This window comes from Ictidomys tridecemlineatus, chromosome 4 (assembly GCF_052094955.1).
Source record: "Ictidomys tridecemlineatus isolate mIctTri1 chromosome 4, mIctTri1.hap1, whole genome shotgun sequence".
Taxonomy (NCBI): domain Eukaryota; kingdom Metazoa; phylum Chordata; class Mammalia; order Rodentia; family Sciuridae; genus Ictidomys; species Ictidomys tridecemlineatus.
The window spans coordinates 40,833,030-40,849,627 of record NC_135480.1 but is presented as its reverse complement, the minus strand read 5'-3'; the positions used below and the strand labels follow the sequence as shown (position 1 = coordinate 40,849,627).

The 16,598-nt window shown below is 35.4% G+C and overlaps 1 non-coding gene across 1 annotated transcript; it reads right to left on the bottom strand.

Annotated features, from left to right (window-relative positions):
- Positions 1–1,567: 1,567 nt before the first annotated feature.
- On the bottom strand, positions 1,568–1,639 carry Trnaa-cgc (transfer RNA alanine (anticodon CGC)). The gene has a single exon. It is a non-coding gene; the product is annotated as a tRNA-Ala (tRNA).
- Positions 1,640–16,598: the final 14,959 nt, after the last annotated feature.

Below are 16,598 nucleotides of genomic sequence, written 5' to 3'. Positions count from 1 at the left end.
AGGAGGAGGCAACAAACCCTAACCACACAAGATTCTGCTCCCACACAAGAACTCCCATGTGGAATCACACACACACACACACACACACACACACACACACACACACACACACAAACTCAGCCTTTCTCTCAAACCATTTCATGGCTGTTTCCAGAGAACTAAAGTAATGTAGGTAAATAATAGACTATTTCATATCCTCTTGATGTCTATGTGAATATTCAAACCAAATTTTGAGTGAGGGTTCATCTGTCTCTATAGATGACCATAGTAAACTTGTCAAAATGTATTAAACTCAACGACTTTTTAAAAAAAATTTTAGTAATAGATGGACCAAATACCTTCATTTTATTCACTTATTTTTATGTGGTGCTGAGGATCAAACTCAGTACCTTACACATGCTAGGCAAGTGGCCTACCACTGAACTACAATCACAGCCCCCTCAACTACTTTTTCATAGCATATAAGTTATGCATTAATTTTTTTAAACAAGTAGAGAGGGAAAATAAATTAAAATAAATATTTTTTGAAGTTCATTTTCTCTAAAAACATTTTACTTACCTTTGCAGAGACTGCCCAATAATTTTATATTAGACTATATTATGCAAATTAATCACAGATGGTATATGATTAAAGAAAGCACTAATCACCAGAGGCAAAGACAAAATAGCAAATAATAAACTTGGTCATTGTCTTTAGAATCTTAAGGAAGAGAAACAGTACATGTTATTGGAACCAAACCTGGACTCTGAACCAAAGGGAGACAAGCAACCTGGATTTTAGTCTGAACCTTGCTCTGGGCTTTCTGTGTGATGAGGCACAAGCCATTTACCCTGCTGTTCTGCATCCATATAATCACAATCCAATGACAATCATTTTTCTTCTTGTTTCTTAGGACTAGATCTAAAAAAGATGTGTAGTTTGTTACTTTTTTATTGCTCAATATTTCTTAACATATGGTCAACTTTTTGAAAAAATCTATATAAAAGAATTCCTGTTATTTTGCCCTCTACTCCCAGTTCTCTTATATGGGTTGCCCTGAATGGTGCTGTTTATTTCTTCATGTGAACTTAAGTTATTGTCTGCAATCTTTTTATTTCAGTTTGATGATCCACTTTAGTATCTTTTATTGGGGAGATATGACAACAATGATTATTTTCAATTTTTATTTATGTGGGAATGGCTTGATTTCTCTTTAATATTTTAAAAATGTTTTTTCTGGATATGGAATTCTTGGTTTATACTGTGTCACTTTTAATACTATATGTATGTTATCCCACTACCTTCTGTTGATAAAAAGTCAACAGTCTTTTTGAGATTCCTTTATATCTGAAGGCTTGTTTTTGTCTTGTTGTTTTTCCCTTTTGTCTTTGTTTTCCAATAACTGGACTCTGATGACTTTAGGTAGACCCTCTTTGACTTTATATTATTCAGAGCTTGTTGGTCTCCTTCATTATTTGAACTAAGAATTCTCATTTAAATTTGGAAGTTTTCAGCCATTTTTGCTATTTATTATTCACTATTATATATATATTAGTATGCTTATTTATTTTCCACTATTTTTTTTTTTGGTGGTGCTGGGGATTGAACCCAGGGCCTTGTGCATGCGAGGCAAGCACTCTACCAACTGAGCTATATCCCTGGCCCCTATTTTCCACTAACCTTAAGGATTATGCTCATCTTCACTCATTTTTTAAAAAATCTGTTATTCGAAATAAATAATCTCAAGTGACCTGTCTTTAAATTTACTAATTGTTCTGGTGAGTCTAATCCTGTAGTGAAATTTTGAACATTTCTAGTGAAATTTTTACTTCAGTTATTTTTTTTTATAAACTACAATATTATTAAACCATATTATTAAACCTTTCTCCATTTAGTAAGACATTATTCTCAGACCTTCCATTAGTTCTTAAAACATGTTGAATGTTTTCTTTGGACATATTTATAATTGCCAATTTGAAAGGTTTTGTTCTTATTGTTCCACATTTGTGCATTGTTACAGACTTTTTCTATTAACATTTTGAAGAATATTATATGGAAACACTGGAAATTAGATATCCTCTTTTTAAAAAAAATGTTCTAATTAGTTATACATAACAGTAGGATGCATTTTGACATCATACATAAATGGAGTATAACTTCTCATTCTTCTGGTTGTGCATGATGTAGAATCACAATGGTTGTATAGTCATATATGCATATAGGGTAATAATGCTTGATTCATTCTACTATCTTTCCTACCTCCATACCTCCTCCTCTCTCTTCTCTCCCCTCTGCCAAATCCAAAGTACCTTTATTTTTCCCTGACCTCCCACCACCTCATTGTGAATTAGCCTCTGCATATCAGAGAAAACATTCAACCTTTGTTTTTTTGGTACTCTCCAGCTCCATCCATTTACCTGCAAATGCCATAATTTCATTCTTTTTTAAGGCTGAGTAATATTCCATTGTGTATACATACCATATTTTCTTTATCCATTCATCTGTTGAAGGGAACCTAGGTTGGTTATCCTTTTTTACTTATGGTGTTTTTCTATTTTTTTTTATCATTGTTGCTTCTTTAGCAACTCTCCTAAACAATTTGCCCTTTTCTATTCTTTGCTCCATGAAACCATTGAAGTCCCTGCTCATTTAACTTAGAAATCAGCTAAAACTTAAACACATATTCTTAAATAGCTGAGTCACTTTTATTATTAAAGTGGGGTGTGTGTGTGTGTGTGTGTGTGTGTGTGTGTGTGTGTGTATACATACCTTCAATTTTCTAGCAGTTTATGACTTTGCCTTCACCCTCATTTCCAGCTTGTAAAGAGACTCAATGTGAGTTAGAGGTTAGTGACCAGGGTCTTCTCAGGTATTTTCTGGACATACCCACAGCTGGGAACATGTTCTGAGCTTATAAATCCCTAGGAAAAAAAATGGAATTTTTCAAATCTTCTAAAAAAAATTTCACTTTCCAAATTTTCTTTTGAACTTGTTGGTCTGTCTCTTATTTCCCTAAATTAGCATTGTCACCTCAGGAGCTGTGATAATTAAATAATAAACTGTGACTATTTTCAACAAAAGCATTAAGGATCTGGCATTCGTGTCTGAATGGTCCCTGATTTAGAAATAAAGACAAGCATGGTGGATGAGGCTTTCGATGGAGCTGCAAGAGAAATTAAATAATGAAAATTCTCTGTAGACAAAGGTGTTTAGGAACCCATTCTTTCCATTTTGGGAACACCATCTTGGAAAGCAGTGCAGGGGTAAATGATGGATGTCCAGGTCTCTTGTGCTCCTTGATTCTACCCACCCTTGACTTGTGAAAAATGAGCTCCTGATCCATGCCGATACCTTCCTGAGTCACTGACAAAACACATTCAAACCCACTCTTTTCCACAAGTGACTGCTAGGCTGCCAGTTTTCACTTTTACTATGGTTGAAAGGCTATGTGTTTTCAAGGGTACCACGGAGTTGGGAATTGGGAAATGGGAGTATAGCAATCGAGAATTATAAGTGTGCCCCAAATGTTGCACTGGAACATACTTGTACTAAAATATTTTCCATTGTTTACTTGCAGTTTATATTTAACTGTGCATTTAAGTTTTATTTTTGTTTGTGTGATTATTCTAAAACTGACAGCCCTAATTAACATGCAGTACACTCAGCTTAATCCAGATTCTTGTAGTCTTTGTCTTAGAATACATGCTCCCAGCCTCTCACCCAACTCAGCATCCCCACACCAAACTGCACAGAATAACGTATTGCTCTCTGCAGACAAAAGACCATGTCAATATATAGCATCCTTCCAAACAATGTAGCTTCAAGCTATCTTTACCACTTTAAATACTCCTTCAAAACACACAATCACATTTCTTCTCCCAGCAGTCTGTTCTTCATCTCTATTTTAGCCTTTGTATAATGTTCTTTTTGCTTAAGCTTTCCTTCTGCATTCTCCCATCTTCTGACTAGTATACCCAAAACCAAATACAGTCTCATTGTGTAGGTTTCCAATTTTCCAGACAGAGTTAGTGAGTCACACCTTTATGGAATTATGTTTTCATGTAATCATTTATCTATTCCTGTTGTAGTATATATACTACATTGAATTTCAGTGAAATCCCAGAATAAGAAGAAACTGGATATCACCTGGTTAGTAGTTAGCTCTTCCACCTGCTTACTATTCTTATAATGGAGCAGGAGGTAAGCTACAATTTCAAAATGGCATGGAGAAAGGGACAGGATTTTTGGAAGAGGTCATGCAGGCAACCCCATCTTGGGAAGCAGTGCAGAGATAAATTCTGGATGGCCAAGTCTCTTGTACTCCTTGAGTCTACCCACCCTTGACTTGTGAATTAAATGATCTTCTCACCCTAGATAACTATTAGCCTCCTCAGCCACTGACAGTACCAGATAAACCACAGTATCATAACTGTCTCCATCTTTATTCAATTGGGACCAGATGAATACCATTTGCTGACATCAAACTGCCGGTGTGACAGAATCCTGGAATATAAAGAAGGTTAGCTCTGTGAAGACTTATATTCAGTAAACTTACAACAATGTACCTTATTTTTATAAGATTTAATTTTGGGGGTAACCCACTATCAAGGCAGGGTACTCTGATATTTTTTCCCAAATATTTGCTTTATTGAGAAATGAGTTCCATAAATACAGTAACCATGATTTATTCATTTCTGTAATAACAAAGCACAGTGCAGTGTCAGACTTAATAACTCATAAGAGGATACAGGCACTGTGGAATAAATAAATGAAGTGCAGTTTATCACTGCTCTATCAAAAGTGGAAAAATATTTAAAGCTAGTTTTAGTATAAATATACAAGTTCATCCAGCTTTAACAAACATGCCATTTTTATTGCTGGTGATTTTCAGCATCATTTCCCTCTCCAATGAAAAGATATTTCTAACCTCCATTATGCTAATTAATAAACCTTTTCATGTGGACCTTGATAATACTATTGTTGTGTACTAAAAACATCACAAATGGGAATATATGCTGAGAGCCATTAGCCAAGTAGGTATGACAATTTCCTTGCCAGCGTACCCCATGTAGCTTAGAGGAAGGACTCGTGGAAATGGACTTGCCTTGGACATTTGCAGTGACATTGCATGTATGTTTGAGAAAGGTGACCCTACTCAAGGACCAGGGTGGATCCGGGTTTAGGGAGGATCCTACTGGATTAGGGTGGTTCCAGGTTTAAAGTGTATCCTTCTGCCTCAGGCATGCCTGCTCCTTGAGTTCCTGTTGAGTTCTTGTGGGATTCAGAGAGTATTTTTGGGATACAGAGCCAAGTGGAGGTGTGGATTTTGCCCAGAACGTGGATTTCTGGGCAAAATCCACCAGGCTCTAATCATCAAGATACACCCTATTCCCAGCAGGGTACACCTTAAACCTGGAACCGCCCTAAACCCAAGGAGCGGAATACTCCCTAAAACCTGATCCACCATAAACCCCTGGATCCACCCTAGTCCTTGAGCAAGGTCACCTTCTCAAGCATACATGCAATGTCACTGCAAATGACCTGAGTCTAAGACAAGCCCATTTCCACAATGGAGAGTCCTTCCTCTAAGCAACATGGGGTAGGCTGACAAGAAAATTTCGATGCGTCATTCCTACTTGGCAATGACTCTCAGCATCTCCCCCCTTCTGATTAATTAAACAACAAGCAATGTGGCTTAAGGACAGGACCGTGCCTGGTAGGTTATCCAATTCAACATATGGTTCTTACCCATCATGGGGAAAACTGACCTCTAGGCGTCAGCCTCCTGTCTTAGGTTGGTACTACTGCAATTGGATCATACCCAGCACTGACTACCGGTCCAGCATACAGCCATACTTGTGGATAGGCCTATGCATCAGTGGGGGGATGAGGTTCTTGCCTCACCTCTGTTGGCCCCCAAATTTAGCCTTGGTGCCAGTGGGGGGGTGAGGTTATTTGCCTCACCTCTGTTGGCCCCCAAATTTTAGATCATCACTAGCAGAAGGGAGGAGGATACAGAAATGCCACGACACCAAGCCAGTTGACGGCTCCTTTGGAAAAATTGCATCACTGGTGACACCATCAGCAAAGATATGCCAGCACTACCACAATTCGCTGCACCAGACGATAGTTCACAATGCATACAAGTGATATATAGTCCAGGCAAGTTCTGCAAGCAGTTCAAAGCAGAGGAGTCTATCAATATGTCCATTTCCTCCCAAAGTAAATCGAGTCCTTGATTGAGCATTACTTGTTGAGTTATATTCATTGATGCATCAGTTTATACAGTTTACTGTGATAGCTATCATAGAAGCTGTAGTTTGGTTTTATCTTAGTCTTCACCGGCACTGGGATGGAGATGGGAATTCTGGCAAAGATGCTAAAGAGACATTATCCTGAACAGAATTATTAAATATAATGAAAAGGAAAGGTGAAAGTAAACAAATAGATCTGTTAACCACCTTAAAAACAATCCTTAACAGCTGTTTACCTAATTTAAATTAGTAAACAAACAGATCTGTTAACCACCTTTAAAAACAAACGTGGATTTCCCCAGAACCTGTGTGTAAAGTGCCAGTGACAGTTCGAGAATAAAAAATTGCTGTTTGAATCTACAAGTTGTGAGTGGCTCGTGATTTTGTGCCCAGCCAGATTCATGATTAGGACACTGCAGATACCAGTTATACACATGTTCAATGGGTTTTTAAAATCTTAACTAAGAACACTAAGATTTACATTGATATTAACTTGTATATACACCATGTTGTTTGTCCTGAAATATTTTTTAAAATTTCAAACACAAACTCTACATATGTAAATAATGCCAAAGGAACTTGTGTTTCTTGTTTTTACTATGCAGAAGTGAACCATAATTTTAGTGTAATTATACATCCAGATTTTTTGCAATATACTTGATTTTGAGGATTTAAATTTTCATTTATTCATTAATAGTTATATCTCTTCTAAATGTTATTTCATTCCATGAATCAATGTCATAGTAAACATGATTTGATTTGCATATATCTTAAAGACTTTTTTATTAGTATATTCACTTTAAAAATCCTGTTAAATCATGTTGAAAGTTTTGTTTGACTATGATAACCCACAAACAGGGTTTAGCCCTTCATTTTGGCCAAAACACCTATTTGAATGCTTTGATCTTCTCTTTGTTTTATTCTCTCTCTCTCTCTCTCTCTCTCTCTCTCTCTCTCTCTCTCTAACGGAATGCCCTAGTTCATCTTCTAGATGTTACATTAAAATGCAAAAATGATCGGAAATACAGAGAGACAGAGTTATTCAGCTGCATTGAATTGTTCTCTAGAAAAATGTTGTGTACTATGACATAGATTATAACCAGGACAGAGTTTTTTCCCATTAAAATAAATATAATGAGAGTGACAAATGGGTTCAAATAAAACTTGTTAAAACCACACCGCTAAGTTTTCTTACCTTTTCCTTATATACTCTAAGTACCCCTATTTCATGATATGATTATCTTTTTTAATAAAAAAATGATTGTTTAAAGATTCTATCCCCCAAAATGTTATATATGTATACTTCCATTTTTTCAATTTAGTAGAGATTTTCCTTTCATCACAATGTTCAGTGAGTACTAATTCTTTTTGAGATTGAGTTCAGGAAAATTTTGAGTGGCTAAAAATGATGCAACATCCAGCAGAGTCAGGTGATATTGGTTCTAGTCTCAGTCCTGTATTAGTTTCCTACTGTTGCTATAACAACATAAATTGAAGGGCTTAAGACTACATAAATTTCAAGTCTGAGACAGGTCTTACTGGACTTGAAGTAATTTGTCAGTAGTGTTGTGTCTGTTCTGGAGATTCTAGGAAGGATCCAATTACTGGCCTTTTTCAGCTTTTAGAGTCTGCTTTATTTCTTGTGAGGAAACCCCCTTCCTTCATCCTCAGAGTCACTATTTTTGTGTCTCTATGGCCATGCTTTCATTCACATAACTTCTGACCCTGACCTCCACTGGAAAGTGTTCTTTTTTCCCCATATTTTTTATTGGTGCATTATAGTAGTACATAATGGTGGAATTCATTGTTACATATTTGTACATACACACAACATAATAATATAGTGTGGCCAATATTATTCACCAGTTATTTTCCCTTTCCCTCCTCTCCTCCCTCTCCCTGGACGCTTGCCTCTATTCTACAAATTCACACAGATCATACAGGATTACCTCTGCATCTCAAGGTCCTTAACCTTAATCACACTGCCAGGAACATATTCATAGAGTTCAGCAATTATATGTGGAATCTTTTCCTAACACAAGCCTCATCATTACCAGTTTGTGATCTTAGTAAATCATTTAATTGCTCTCTTAGTTTTCCTCTTCAGCAACATGGTGATAATCACTCTGCCAATTAGGTTGGCTTTTATCCATTATATTTTTATTGTTTGTTTTCCTATGGATTGTTATATGTTCTAAATAAGATACTGATTGTGAAGTTATTTATATATTAGAAATCAAGATATATTAGTCCCAGATCTGTATAGCGATTTGCTTATCCATTAATTCACATACTCAGCAAATAATTACTGAGCCCTTGCTATGTGCCTGTTACTATTCCATGTTTTACAGACAGAAGGATAAGCAAATAGAAAAGGTGAGTCATGGTGATTAAATGAAAAGATAGGTCACATAATTGAAAGAGTACTGAGGGGCCATTCCAGTGAGGGTGAACAAGGCCCACCTCTCTCAGGAGGTAAGCTGAGAGCTGAATGGCAAGGAGATCAGAAATAAATTTAAATCAACCATGCTAGACAGTAGGCAGAGCATTGTAGGAAGAAAGGACTTAACTGGGAAGGCCATGTAACTGAACATAACAAGCAAGAAAGGAGATGAAAGGAGGTGAGGCTGAAGATGCAGATAAGTGATCAAGTCATTGAGTAGTGACAGATAGTGAGAACTAGAGGTGTTCATGAAGGAGAAGTCCATCCCTTGCCCTTTTTATATTTCATTGATCTTCAAAGGTAGCTGACGAAATCACTTGCCTGGAGAGAAATGTACTAAAGTCAGCAGAATTTTTTTAAAAAATAAATATGATAAAGTAATAATACCAAATGATTCTTTGGGAAGTGGCGGGCGGGGGGAAGCAAGTGAACAATAAAACCAGTACATCATGTTTTCAGGAAAACACACACACACACACACACACTCACACACACACATCAAGATGGTCTTGGGAATCCTTGGTCTTTGTCAGCTATGGCTATGATCTGCAGATGGGAAGGTCTGTCTGTATCTGCATATGCCCTTAGTTGACCATTATTCTTGAGCAGAGTGTTCAGCTGGGCTTTATGTTCTAGTTGGGTAATTTCCCAAAGGCATTGTTTCTGTATCCTTGGCATTAATTTTTATTAAAGAAAATAAAAATTTTGTTCATTAGTAGATAATCAGCCTTTCCTATTTTGCTTTACTATTATTTTTCTCATGGCCTTTGGTTTCTGAAATTTTACTATGATGTACCTAAATTGCATACTTTTATCTTCTTAAATATTGAACATGGTTCTCAAAGTATGTGTAATTATCTTTTTTTAATCTCTCAAATATTATTTCTTCAAGTATTGCCTCTTGTACATTTTCTGCTTCTAGAACTGCTGTAGGTATTTGTTGGCATTTTTAATTTTGTCCCTTAAACTTACTAATAAATATGACCAAATGCTTTCACACATTAATTCATTTAAGAATCCAAATACCCTTAAGAAGTTTATATTTATTATTTACTTAATTTTATAGATGCTAAAAACTGTGCCTGATATCCTAATTAATCCTTAGAATAAGTTTTAATTTCAAAGGCTGAATTATGTATTCCTTTATCACCAATTTCTTCTTATGAATAAAAACCATAAATAAGGTGAGAGTCACCTTTCTTTCATGGACACTGTATTATATTTAACTGATGCATTTTAGGAAAACCTATATTGGGTTGTTTTTGTGTAGTTTTCAATTTAAATAAATCATATATCCTATAATTTTATACTTCTATCCAACTCATACAATTTCACCCATCTATCTTCTATTCATTCATTATATGTTTGAGGTCAATTAATGTTTTTTCATATACAACTCCAGCTCGTTGCATACAAAGTATTTATAATAGTGTATCATATACATATAGTGTAGCATGTTTATGTCAGTCAGGGTAGGTTTGATTATGCTGTGATAACAAATGTTGATGTGATTTTCTTGGTTATTTGAATAAGTTTGACTTTTCTCATGATGCTTTCCCATCATTTACTATTTTGATGAGAGTATTACCTTGTAAAAAAAAATATATAAACTGCATATGAAAAAGAATCAAATGTTCAAATCTACGTTTCCCAGAAAAACTTAAATTGTGGTTATAAATTCAGGTCATCATTTCCCTCATCCTCATCTTATCTTCCTGAACTATATGGTTAGGAATTGTTTTTATCTATAGAAAAGACACAACAGATAATGGCAGAATACACAAAGCAGAAAGGAATTTAATTTTTTTAATTCAGTGACTCATAAGCAGGAGCAATTTTGCCCCCAGGGACATTTGGTAATGCCTAGAGTCATTTTTGGTTGTCCCAACTGGGGAGGGAAATGCTACCAGATCTAGTTGGTTAGAGGGCAGAAATAATGCTAACCATGCCTCAGTGCAAGGCAATACCACCTGCAGCCAAGAATAAACCAGTGCCAAATTGCAAAGACCCCAAGATTGAGAAAATCTAATCAAATTCAATTGGAATCTGACTGCACATTGTATTACATTTTTTGCTACATGTATTTTATCATAGTTAATAAAAAAGGGCTTAGCACAAAATTTAAAACACAAGATTAAAGAAATTTATCCAAAGTTGAACAGTGGCAAGAAAAATGATAATAATAATGATAATCAACAAATAACACAGTTTTTGTGAAAAAGAAAACTTCAAGTGCTTATACAAAAATCTAGCTACTATTTAACTTAGAGGCAAGAAATGTCTCAGGTTACACTATTACTCATTCCCAAGAACAATTTGCTTATCTTCCCTGTGCAAAGGGATACAAGTATTCTCTGTTGTTGATCTGTCAATTAGCCTGTTGCATAGGCCCCTGAGGTCCATCCAGGTGGTCAGTTGTCCTGCTTAAGTTTATAAAAGGGAAGACTGCTTTCTTTACATAGATAATGCGGACTTAAAACAGGGTGCAAATTTTTAAAGTCCCTGCCAGATGTTTTTTAATAATATCATCACTCAGTCTTTGAGAAGATTGAATTCTATCTGCAGTCTGCCAGGTCATCGGCCCTAAAAGTTTATAGTTTCATTAATTTTCTTTATGTGGATGTAGACAAGACCCAAGCCTCAACCCCCACTTGTTCTTTATATGCACATTTTCCTCAGACCATTAGATATAGGCAGATAAAACTAAGTTGAAGCTATTTTGGCACAGAGAAGTACTTGAATTTTAATTTTCTTGTGTTAAAGTCAAAGAATAAGACATAGTCTTTCAATTAGAACTCTCAATTTTGAATAATGTTGCTTTTACTCAGGGAATATTGGCTCTTTGAAACTGGAACAAATTGTGAATGTAGCACCCAGAGGGAGATGCCAATTTACAGTGATTCCATTGAGAAAATAAACTAATACGAGCAGCAGAAAGCCTCAGTAATATCCAGGAAATTCATACCCTAAATCCAAAGTAAAGAAATAGAAAATGTAGCAATAAAGTGAGATATCAGAAATTTCAGGAGCAACAGGTTTAAACTATGAGTGGAGTAATAATTATTTTGTTGTCTTTTCATTGTGCTTTCTTTATGTCACTGGGGAAAACTTTTCTTAAAGGAGCCAAACAGGATTTAATAATTAGGACTCAATTTTAGTCTTAACAAAATAATGTAAATGCTAGAATTTAAGGAGCCTAGAACCCAAAGTAAGCAATATCAGTAGTTGTTACAGTTTGGATCTTATGTTTTCCATAGGGCCTATGCTAAAGTCTTGGTTACCAATCTGCAGTGCTATCAGGAGGTATTGTGAGCTTTGTGAGTTGGGGCCTAGTGGAACTAAGTTAGGTCATTGGGGGTATGCCCTTGAAGTGGATATGGAGACCTCCACTTTCTCTTCCCCACTACCTCTCTTCCCTCCTCTCGTTCTCCCTGCTTCCTAGGTACCACGTAGTAAGCAGATCTGCTATGTCATTTACTTCCTCCATATTATATTTTGCTGCCACAGGCCCCAAAATAACAGGACTAAATGACTATGGTCTGAAACTATGAGCCAATGAACTTATTATCTTTTTTAGTTGTTATTTTGAGTATTTTGTTATAGCAACAGAAAGCTGACCAAGACTAGTAGAACAAGTGCCTCTGGTGAAAATCCTAATCTATGGGCTAACAGAAACTATAATGAGTGACCAATGGATAGGGTTAGTGCAAAACAAATAGATCTAAAACAGTAAGCAGACAAGACTCCTATATTTCAGTGATTCAAATGCTTTCATTTTCTGGCCCTCCAAGCATGGGTCAATTATAGGTCAAATTTGAAGAAGATTGAAATGACGGGGTTGGGGAATTAAGAGTTGTTTTCTGCTGTTTGCTTGCTGTGTTGTAGTGTTAAGGATAGAACCCAGGGCCTTGCCCATTTTAGGCAAGTGTTTCTATCACTGCACTACATCTGCTGCCCCCAGAGTTGTTTTTAAATCATAAAGTTTTAGCAGTCTAATTCCACATGAAAGTAATAGGGAGGCTAGAGAGGCATATTAAAGCGTTTGCATGTTTTAGAACAATACCTAAATGTCTAGTAGAATGTCAGGACCAAGTAGGATCTAAGTACGTTTTTTTTTTTTGTTTTGTTTTGTTTTTTTGTTTTTTTGTTTTTTAAGAGAGAGAGAGAGAGAGAGAGAGAGAATTTTAATATTTATTTTTTAGTTTTCTGCAGACACAATATCTTTGTTTGTATGTGGTGCTGAGGTTCAAACCCGGGCCGCACGCATGCCAGGCGAGCGCGCTACCGCTTGAGCCACATCCCCAGCCCAGTAAGTTGTATTTTATTGTTAAAACTTATATTCTACCTCAGTCTTAGTGTTCATGGGCTTTGCTTCCAATCTTATTTGCCCTGCCACTAGATCCTCAGGATATTCCCTTAGCCTTTCCATAAGTTGTATCTGGATCAAAACGCCTTTTATTCATTTGTTTTTATGTTTCTTTTTTTTTTTTTTTTTTTTTTTATTGTTGGTCGTTCAAAACCTTACACAGTTCTTAATACATCATATTTCACAGTTTGATTCAAGCGGGTTATGAACTCCCAACTTTACCCCGTATACAGATTGCTGTATCACATCAGTTACCCTTCCATTGATTCACATATTGCCTTTCTAGTGTCTGATGTATTCTGCTGTCAGTCCTATTCTCTACTATCCCCCCTCCCCTCCCCTCCCCTCCCCTTTTCTCTCTACCCCTTCTACTGTAAATCATTTCTTCCATTTGTATTATCTTGTCTTACCCCTCCATTACATATTTCTTGATATATCATATTTCACATTTTGATTCAAGTGGGTTATGCACTCCCATATTGCCCCTTATACAGATTGCAGATTCACATCAGTTTCACTTCCATTGCTTTACATATTGCCATCCTAGTGTCTGTTGTATTCTGCTGCCTTTCCTTTAACACTTAATAATTAAAAATATTAATGGGAGTCATTGTGAAATTTCTAGACACACATATGGCAGGCACTGATCAAATCTAACCTTACAACATCTCTTCCTCTACTTTATCAGCCTTCCTTCTACATGTTCAAACGTCCTCCAGATAGTTAATTCATCCCTTACTTAGCTATGTTTAATCTGTTGCCCTTGGGTCAGTATAGTCCCTAGAAACTTTAAAGGTGAAAAGCATTCCTAGCTTTACCTAATCTAAAAGTAACTTAAGTAACCATGCATTCGAGTTCAGCAGGAGTGGTCCCCACTGATGTGGCTGGCCTCCTAACTAACTAAAGCACTTGTCCAGGTTTGTTTTCATTTTTTATCAAGTATCATTATTAGTAAGTGTTTTAATGTGCACTAGAACAAGTTTGGCAGACTTCTGCTTTGTGGTCCATTCTGATGATGTCTCTCCCATGATAAATAAGATATGTGTGTAGTTAAAAGAATACTTACTCACCATAACAGAATAAATCTGAATTACCACCAGTGATACACACTTTCTGAAATCTTAGGATTTCCATTTCAAGAAAAGGATATAGGATATTCATTTATAAAACAAAGCAACCTTAGTCCCAAGCACCCAGGCAGAGCTAATTCTTCTGTGGTGTGAAGCAGTAGTGAACAAGCATTTGATTCTGTTAAATCTGTCAGTTACTAGCCAGTTAGCCAATTTTATGGTGCTTTGCTATGCAGAATAGATAAACTCACAGAGTTTGTGGGGGTAATTAGGAATTTATAAAAGATAAAACATCTGACATTGATTCAAAAAGCTCAACATTTAAGAAAATAATTTATTGTAGTGATAATATAAATAGACATTTTTGGTGACCTACAATTATTAAAAAACATGTTCTTTGAGATTTTTGAATCAGAAATATACTTGAAACTTGTGCTAATAATATAATACACATGTATATTAAACTAAGTTATTCCACTATATCACATAAAAGTTGCCATTATCAATTTACAAATACATACATGCATGTAAGTGTGTATGAATATTTATTCACATGTGTAGAGAAAACGACAAAGTTTTTAAAATAGATCACTCTTGAGACAAATTTGATGCTAAATACATCAGCAGTTCTTTAGGATAGCAGACAAGGTATACTCTATGTTGCCCTTTACCTATAGGAGCTTTTAGGAACAATTTTGTAAATAAACATAAAAGTCTTCCGAACTAAAAGAGTTTGATAATATTTTTCAAAATTAAGTTGAAACTTTTACTGAAAATATTCAAAAAAGGGAGCACAAACCCACAACTCAACAACATTGACTCTAAAAGGAAGCACTGAGCAAATTTAACAATAAGACCTTAAATGTTGTAAAAATATAATTTTATAACTGTCATTGCACTTTGAAAGATCTTGACTTTCAAAAAAAGCCTAATGATGGTAATAATTTTTTATCAACTATTTATATCCTGAACCAAATTGGAATGAAATTGAGAAGGCCTGCCATGTCACAGTGTCCAATTCTGATTAAAACAAAACAAAACAAAAACAGAAATGAAGGCAATCATTTTGCTGAGTTTGTGATGCAAATATAAGTGAGCAAGACAAGTACTATGAGTGAAAACACAAGGGTATAGTGAAAATATTTATGATGAAATATTCCTATAATTCAATACAATAGAAAAATTATTACTAAAAATATATCTTATTTAAAATAACTTGCTCAGAACTTACCAAGTACCTTTGTACATAGCCAAGATGATTTTTTATATTTTAAAGTATGACTAACAGAAAAAAGTCAACTGAGGGTGTCAGCACTTTCAAATGTATTAACCAGAAGGGCATAGGCATAAAACTTTAAGACTATACTAAAATATATGTTTCAAAAAAAAATAACAATGGCATAGTATTGAAGATTTTTATGCAAGAAACTGATTAAATTATGTGAGAATGGACTACTAAGAATTAAAATAATTGGGTGGTGTTTTTATATTTGTTTTAACATACCAGCATATATGTTATTTTTAAATCTTATGTTTGAAAATAATTTGAGCATAATAAGGGCAATTTGAGGAGTAGTAAACACTTATATATAATGAACAATATATTTAATTATTTTTAGAACCTTGTTAATTTCTCAGAGTGTTCAGTTTTGGGCAATTCATTGAATGGTTGAGCTGCCTAGAATGAATTTTTCTGGTCACCTTCTTAATAATTAATTGGCTGCTGTCAGTGGACAGAAGAAACCTCAAAATCCTTAAAAGTAGGGGGAAGGGAAAGGGAGGAGGGAGCTGGGGAATGGTGTGAGAAAGAGAAAGGATGAAGAAAAGAGAGAGAGTGAGAAAAGAGAGAGAGAGAAAAGAAAAGCTTCAGTTATGTATAGTCCCTTGGGGGGGAGGGGAAGCCAAAACTCTACTATGTTCTCTGTTACATTATTTCAGAATTTCCATCTGATTATTTCTTTTTTTAACTTTTCTAAATCGAGATATAGTGAAATACAGTCTAATATACAAATCAACTCTGTGCACTACTCTGTATTCAGCTGTGTACCACATTAAGAATTTGTATGCAGCTAGGCTTGGTGGCTCACACCTGTAATCCCAGCCACTGGGGCTGCAGAAGTAGGAGGATCACAAGTTCAAAGCCAGCATTAGCAACAGCAAGGCATTAAGCAACTCAGTAAGATCCTGTCTCTAAATAAAATACAAAATAGGGCTGGGGTTGTAGCTCAGTGGTTGAGTGCCCCTGAGTTCAATCCTCAGTACCAAAAAAAAGAAAAAACAAATTGTATCCATGTACTATTTGACCATTACCCAGAATATATCTCATGTATCTTTCAGAAATTTTCCTCCTGCCTGTTCTAGTCAATATGACTCCATACCAGTCAGCCAGAATGATACACTAATTTTAATTTTTTTTATCACCATAGGTTGATTTTGCGTCTTCTTGAAATTTACATAAATATAACCATACAGCTGTGTACTTTTA